Raw genomic sequence first — 8,089 nt, 5'->3', positions numbered from 1 at the left:
TATATTATTTGTGTGAGTTAAGCACATAATGGGCTATCTGGTGTGGAAACACGATTTTTAGCGATATAAGACCTCTAACTTGCTGCTGAAACACTGGTTACTCATAATGACTTATGCCCCCCAGTGGCACAGCGGAATGTCTGCGGACTTACAACGCTAGAATTCGGGTTTCGATACCCGTGGTGGGCAGAGCACAGATAGCCCATTGTGTAGCTTTGTGCTTAATTACAAACAAAACAAAACACGATGACTTATCACGAGCAATAAAAACGAAAACATAAACAAATTTGTTTGTTTCCCTATAGAGTGGTTTGTCGCTTGTGAAGGTGTCAACATTAAACGTCTGATTTATAATAATAACAGGACTCCATGACAGTGATCAAAATATCAAATGATTTTATTGAATTTTTCAGTAAAGATAACCAGTTTACATCATGGAAGACGTATTTAGTATGATTATAATACTAAACAAAAGATATCAGATAGTTCCAGCTATCACAGGTTAAAGAGAAGAACCTGAAAAATAAAGCTATGTTAGCATAAATTGAATATACAAAGAAATAGTACAAATTGTTATATAAGCAAAAATGAATCATGTGATAATCTTTTGGCTTCAATTATTTTTATCTTACAGCAGTTTTAATAATCTGCCCCCAGTGGCACAGCGGTATGTCTGCTGACTTACAACGCTTGACAGCAGGTTTTGATACTTGTGGTAGGCATAGCGCAGATAGCCCATTGTGTAGCTTTGTGTTTAAAATTTAACAAATTTAACAATTTATTCAAATTTTATCGTACTATATAGATTTGTTATTGTTTTTTTAGTGCAAACCCACATTGGGCTATCTTCTATGTCCAACGCGGGGAATCTAACCCAGGATCTTAGAGTTGTAAGTCCGTAAACTTAACACTGTCCCATCGGGGACATAAGTGTAATATTAATAGAAGGTAGTTTCAGACAATTTTAGATATTTACGAATTTAATATACGAAGAAAGTATTAAGTACATAAAACACATAAAATGAGTAATCAACTTTTTGGAAGCACAGATAAAAGTTTACACCTAACACAGGAACAACTTAACGTTATTTTATATGTTACTAATTAGAGAACCCATCCATTCGGGTAAAATAAACAATCGTTTGTAACAAAGTATAAGAAATTGTGCTTCTATTTTTTCTTAACATAATAAACATTAAAAGTGCAATAAAAATACATAAAGGTACCAATACTGAAAAAACGGACATACTGTTTCTAATGCTAAGAAATATACAAAATTGGTAGTTTTTCCGAAATTAAATATAAAATTAGAGGTGGAGGTCCAACCCTCATTGGCTTTCCTCGTCTCATCCTTTATCACTGTGTCAAGTTTGGTGCTGATTGATCAAGAAATGAGTAAACGAATAAGGAACAGATACACACTCACTCATATTGACGTTTATTTATACAGATCATACTTTTCCAGTTTCCTTTTTATCACAAAACAATTTATATCTTTATTTCATTTTATGCATCTTTGAGATTTCAAAGAATTTATTCATAAAATCCTCATATAAAATTTTATAAAGTTAGGTTTAAGATAATATCGGTTGAAAATAAGAGAGTATGAGAAATCGGCCTATTGTCAGTCAGTCTCTAATGGATTGGGGGATTACAATACTCTGGGTTATCAGTAAATTATTGGAATGAGCGGAATTAGGAGCCACCTTTCCAAGTTCATAAAATCCCTTACGTTTATGAAACGTTGTAGCCCGATATACAGAGTGAGTTTGAAAAAGAAATATAAAAGACAGGAATTCAACAAAAGAGAAAGACCGGAAGAGAGAACAAATAAACCGAGAGTGGCGATGGAAGAAAATAATATACTTCCTTTAAGAAACAAAAGCTATTTCTAATTTTGTGTGTTCATGATTACAAGTAATAAACAGCAGTTAATTATGTTTACATTGGTATGAGTTAGTTTCTGATAGGAATAATTAGAATCTAAATAAGTTGAAAATCATAAGAAGGAAATCCAACATAAATTTATCAAATAACTGGAAATATACATACCATTGTATATAGATGTCGGCTATTCATCTAAATCAAATTCATTTGGTTTTTCTCCCTCTTTGAACTCCACTTCTTTATCTGTAGCATAAAATGGTTCGAAAATGATTAAATTATTCGTATAATCAATAAAGTTATGCTTTTGCAAATCTTATTGATGCAGCATTTCAATATCGTAAGAAGTTGGAGTAACTGTTGAGACATTAATATAATAAAAACATCGTTTTCGAATCACAATTGTTTCTTAAATACCTAAGATACATTAAATATATTCCACACAATAAATTTTCTGCTCATTATACTGCTGTAATAAATTATACATCCAGACGTGTATTTTAGCAAGGCGTAGTTTGCAGTTCCTGCGACATTTAAATGCAATTAGCGTATACAAAGTGTTGATATAATGAGCCTCCTTTACCTGAACGAATAAAAATAGTGAAGGTGCATTACAATATTGTCTATTGGTGTCTAGGATGTAACCTAACTGCTCGTTTTAAAAGTTTTGTTCATTTGAAAATTTGATTTCTTTCAAAAGTGTACATATATTACAACTGAATAAGCAATAAGACTAAAATAATGTATTGATGGGAAAACATATTAATAGGTAGATCTGATTTGTTTACATGATATTATTACCTTCAGGTTTTTCTTTTGCGTCGAATGGAACCACACCATAACATCTCCATTTACATAAGTATCTGCATATACCATATCTACAATAAATTTGTATACAGTGGTATCTGCAGTGGGCTTCAGTCTCAATTACAACTCCCAGTAGCAGCAGGCATAGAAGAAAGATCGTTGACTTGTTCATGATAATGATCTAAAAAAAACATTAAAATTCGTACTTTGAGTCATGTCATACTAATACTCAATTTTCGTATATAACTCTAATTAGAATTAAAATGAGTAAAATGTCATCAAAAGAAGATATAACCACCAGGGCTTAAGAGAGAAAGCGATCAGATAAAATGCGATATTTTCTTAGTTAATAAGGTTACTCCTTCATAAAGAAGATGATTAAATACAATTTTATGCGAGATTTTAAAGACAATTATCTCAAAGCTCATTATTTTTAATATATTAAATATTAAAATATCAATGCTTCATCAGAAAATTTCGAACATTCTCTTTGAAGCTGTCCTTCCAGGTTTATTGATATCCTGTTATATATATATATATATATATTATAAGATATGCTAATAGAAAGGGCTAGATCTTTTCTTATTCAGTTCAAGTTATCAACGTACGATACGTATAACATATAACTTTTAACTGATATATACATACAGATTTATCAAATTAGATAAAATTACAGTAGTGTTGTCGTTTTGGAAAGAACTAATTTAAACTATGACAGAAACAGATCTTCAAGAGTGGCTCGTTTTGTCATTATCTTGTTAGTTAGTACACATTTTGGTTTATACCCATTAAAGTGAGGTGTTGAATTTTTTATTGCTTTGCAAACTTTATAATTGTTACATATATGTTTTATAATATATTTAAAGTACTTAAAAGCAAATTATTGTACAATAATGAGTGCAATTTGTCAGATAGCAAGCTACTAAAAGTTACTTACGTTCTTGTCCGAAGCAAAATATCTGGTAACGTATCTGAGTCAGATAGAAGGCTATGAATTTATCATCTTATATATATAGTTATGTGAAACGATGACGTGCCTTTTTCCTCATCAACAAAATCACAATTCTTTTTATTATACTACATAACACTTGGAAGTATTGCGTAACAAAGCTGGTTCTCATATGCACTTAAACAAAACAATTTATTCCATGAATCACGATATCAAAGTGTGCCAAGGTATTGAGTCAACAGAACTGCCGACTAAAGAAATAATTATTACTTTCATGTGTCCTTTTTGAACAACTGTTGCAACTATTACTTAATGTAAATGATCCTCCTATAAAATTTGACATTCAACTTGCAACTTCGAGATTTATAATCAAATTATCAGATTGACTTATATGAGGGGAAGCTGTACGAAATATCAGCATTTGAGCCAAATATTTTCTCTCTGTTCTTGATTTATTATGATTGAAGAAACAAATCCAATATATGCAGATGTTAACAGATCGTATTTTATTTATAGAATAAGAACGAAGCTTACAGATCAAAACGATCATCCAACTCACTTAAACAAACAACGAGTCGTATATAGATTAATTTTAAGTAATATTTAATGGAATATAACAAACACAGTTTATTTTGTTAAAAAAGTCAGAAATATTATGCGAGTGGTATTTTTACTAATGTTTTAAACAATGCAAAAGATAAAGTTCTTGAAGTTTGAAAACAGATAAATTCATAAAATACTCTGAGTAACCCACTAAAGAAAAAATCAAGAGCTAGGTAAATAGTTAGGTAAATATGAATTGAATATTAAAGGTTTAAACAACAAATTTTATATTCTAATAGTTATATTTATCGAGAATAACAAAATACAAAATAGAAGCACTGACATGATTTAAACAAATGTAGTCATTCAACATGATAAAGTTGTTATAAGAGATATTTCGGCATGGTTACTTCACATTTTACTCTAAATCCTCAATCTGCTGTTTAAATAAACTGTACTGGTGTAAGAGCTATTAAAAGTAATGTTTAGGATGGAACAAAAGGTGCCCTCAATGGCACAGTGGTATGTCTGCGGACTTACGATGCTTAAAAACTGGGTTTCGTTACTCATGGTGGGCAGAGCACAGATAGCCCATTGTGTAACTTTGTGCTTAACTACAAAGACCAAGAAGTACATATATCGTAAAAACTACATTTACGTTGTTCCCCAGTTTTAAGATAAGCAAACTAATCAGTAAGATAATAGTATGGTTTCAGATAATCTTGGTATATGAAGAACGTGGGTTAGAATTATAACGATAAATGTCCCGCTGAAGATTTAGTTGAAAGATAAAGAATTACATTATTCACGATATTATTTAGATTTGTTAGCAGCCAGGTTAAATAATATCAGTACCGAAACTGGGTGCTTTTTAAGCTATACCAGTTACGGAAGATTGTATCCAATAATTTGTTAAAACGTTTCGAACACACGTTTCTTTTAATAATGTTACGAATTTGAAGATTGAGTTCTTCTGGCAGCTGAGAAAAACTCTAAGCGAAAGCATATAGATTTTATTTCTTATTAGTTTAAAACAGTTAAAAATGTTTAATGCTATTGGATCAATTCTATTCCACAAAACCCGTAAACTGAGTGAATTAAATCCAGTATATGAATTATTTGTTTCGGAATTTAAAAATAAAACTATGTTTGGTGATAGAACAGTTACTGTGCTAATGGATGGATGCTGGAACGAATTCCAAATATTTTTACCTTATCAATTTATCAACTGAAAAAGATATGAAGATAATGAATGAATTAAAAGGTCTTACCCATGTTTTTAAGGAAATTAAAACTGGGAATTTAACAAATAGTTCTTATCATTGAACTTGGAATTTACTATTAATCTGCGTGAGCATTTCATGTGAACATATGTAATAATTGTTATTTAAACTATCTTGAAATTTTTGAATTAAATTTTATAATTTTTTCATAATATAAATAAATATAGTTTAAGTAAGGATAATGTTTAATTTGAAGAATAATTTTGAGTATTTCATCAATATTGTTCACATTTTTAACAATATTTAGACGATTTGGATCTTCTCAATAAGATTGTATTTAACCCCTTAAATTCTTTATCATTTTGCACTTATTAAGATTTGACCAAGAATGGCCAGGTGGTTATGGCATTCGACTCTCAATCTGAGGATCGCGTGTTCAAATCCCCGTCCCACCAAACATGTTTCATCTTTCAGCAGTATAGGCGTTATATAGCGGTGGTCAATCCCAATATTCTTTGGTAGAGAGTAGCCCAAGCGTTCGCGGTGGGTGGTGATGACTAGCTGCCTTCCCTCTAGTCTTCCAGTGCTAAATGAGGGACGGCTAGCGAAGATATCCCTCGTGCAGCTTTGCGTGAAAATTCAAAAACAAAACAAACACTTGGGAATATATCTATCTATCACCTTACAAACAATTTCATGAAGGATGATCAAGTGGTTTTTAGTTAATAACAAAAATGTATTGTTATCCTATGTTATGAGCAGTTCTTGAAAGTTTTGAATGCAAAAAACGTTTTGCACATTTTATTCAACAAGTTATGCTATCTTTTATCACACAACATCAATACTAAGAAGAGCTGATTGTTTGCTGGGATTTCCCCATTTCGTTTGCAATAAGTAAACTTGATTTTAAAGGTTATCATGTCTGATTTTCCTTTTAGTTTTCACTATGCTTTCACTTTATAATTTCTCTGATAATCTATGCTCTTTTGGAGAGGTTTTGCGTTATACTAAAATGATAACCGATTCTGAAACAATTATGTTCGATATATATATTTATATATATATATATATATACAGGGGAATGGTTAGAGTACTCGTCCAGGTAAAAGTATGTTGGTCTAGTAATAGAGCCATATGTGGATACTAAGTTATGTATAAAGCTCGCGAGAGGCATTTTAATCTATGTTCAACTACCCCGAGCTTCCTTCACCATCTTCACTATTAGTCATTCTTACAAACACGATAAGAGCTGAACGTTTAGATTTACCGGGTGTAATGTGCACTGTATAATGCCCATGTATAGAGCGCAGAGCAATACTAACAAATAATTATAATTTGTGTAGCGAGTGGGGTATGGTTGCAATGATTAGTAATTGCACGTGCGTGTGTGAGTGAATACCATTGCCAACTAATTAACCATGTTACTTAATGAACAAACGAAAGCTGAACTTAAGATCACCTGTAATTTGTATATAAGTGCTTTTAATTAATGTCCTATACATAAAGCATAGGATAGTGACTACGATTGAATGTTACAGTGAATGTATTATAGTATAGGATAGGAAAACCGTCTTACGACACAGCGCAAAAAGCTCCCAAAAATCGAAAAATCTAGTTCAAAGAAAACCCAATACCTTGAAATTAGAATTACTTGTTCTAAATGAAGTGGGGGAAACCCCAGTAAAGAAACAACTCTTACCAGTATTGAGGTTTTATAATGAAAAGTAGTAGAACTTGTTGAGCAAGAATTTAAAATACATCGCTTGCATTCAGTGTTTGCAAGAACTCAACATAATTTAGAATAAAAATATATTTTTATTATTAAACAAAAATAACACAATTACGTATTCGAATGTTACAACAAAAAACGCCAACATTTTCGTTTAGAATATCTAGCACATATATGATATATTATCATGAAACAGCTTCAAGAAGACAGAGAGTGACGCAGGTGTTACGAAAGAGAATTTTTAAAGACATGTTTCCTTTTTAATACTTACTATACTTTTTTCTTCTAAAGCTTTGGATGCAGACATATATGTAACCACATTTATTATGAACCAGCACTTGTATTAAATATGATCCTATCACTATTTTATCTATCAAATTTTCTGTAAAACCCTTGTGCACATTATGTTTTTTACATCCATTTCTTTTTATTCAGTCAAAATTGTAAAGGTTTTTCTCACTCTAAATAAGGAACTTACGATATCTAATTAAATATTTGCATGAATTGACTACAAACAATGTTTCACATGATACTATCCTGATGAAGTTAGACCCCTTTTTTATGCATAACTACTGGGCATAAAATAATTGTGTTGCGAAGCTCTATGGTGATGAAGGCCTTCGTATGAAATTTGTTTAGGTAACTGAGAGAAGGCATAATAGAAAGTATGATCACACAATAAGTAGAACAGTTCTAAGAAGAGGAATTCAGCAGAGCGAAGAAAAACAATTTTAGGAATAATGAAACGTATACATTAATAGTTTATTACGATTGAACACAAATAATATAATATTTTTGTGATAGGTCATCATCATCAGCAAGATAAAACAACATTATATGCCTAATAATAACGGAAGTTACACACGAGACCTAATCTAATCAGTGTAAATAATGTGATAAGTTTACCGATTTCTATCTAACTGTAACGTGATATTCTGCTTTGCATAAAAATAC

The 8,089-nt window shown here is 31.0% G+C and overlaps 1 long non-coding RNA gene across 1 annotated transcript; it reads right to left on the bottom strand.

Moving 5' to 3' along the window:
• Nucleotides 1-379: 379 nt before the first annotated feature.
• Nucleotides 380-3,686, bottom strand: LOC106471865. The gene is made up of 4 exons (XR_001291566.2): nucleotides 3,629-3,686; nucleotides 2,686-2,872; nucleotides 2,053-2,130; nucleotides 380-516 (listed from the first exon to the last, which is right to left on the bottom strand). It is a non-coding gene; the product is annotated as an uncharacterized LOC106471865 (long non-coding RNA).
• Between the last annotated feature and the right edge of the window lie 4,403 nt (nucleotides 3,687-8,089).

This window comes from Limulus polyphemus, unplaced genomic scaffold (assembly GCF_000517525.1).
Source record: "Limulus polyphemus unplaced genomic scaffold, Limulus_polyphemus-2.1.2 Scaffold4916, whole genome shotgun sequence".
Taxonomy (NCBI): Eukaryota; Metazoa; Arthropoda; class Merostomata; order Xiphosura; family Limulidae; genus Limulus; species Limulus polyphemus.
Note: the sequence above shows the minus strand (reverse complement) of the source record. Positions and strands in the feature narration are given on the sequence as shown.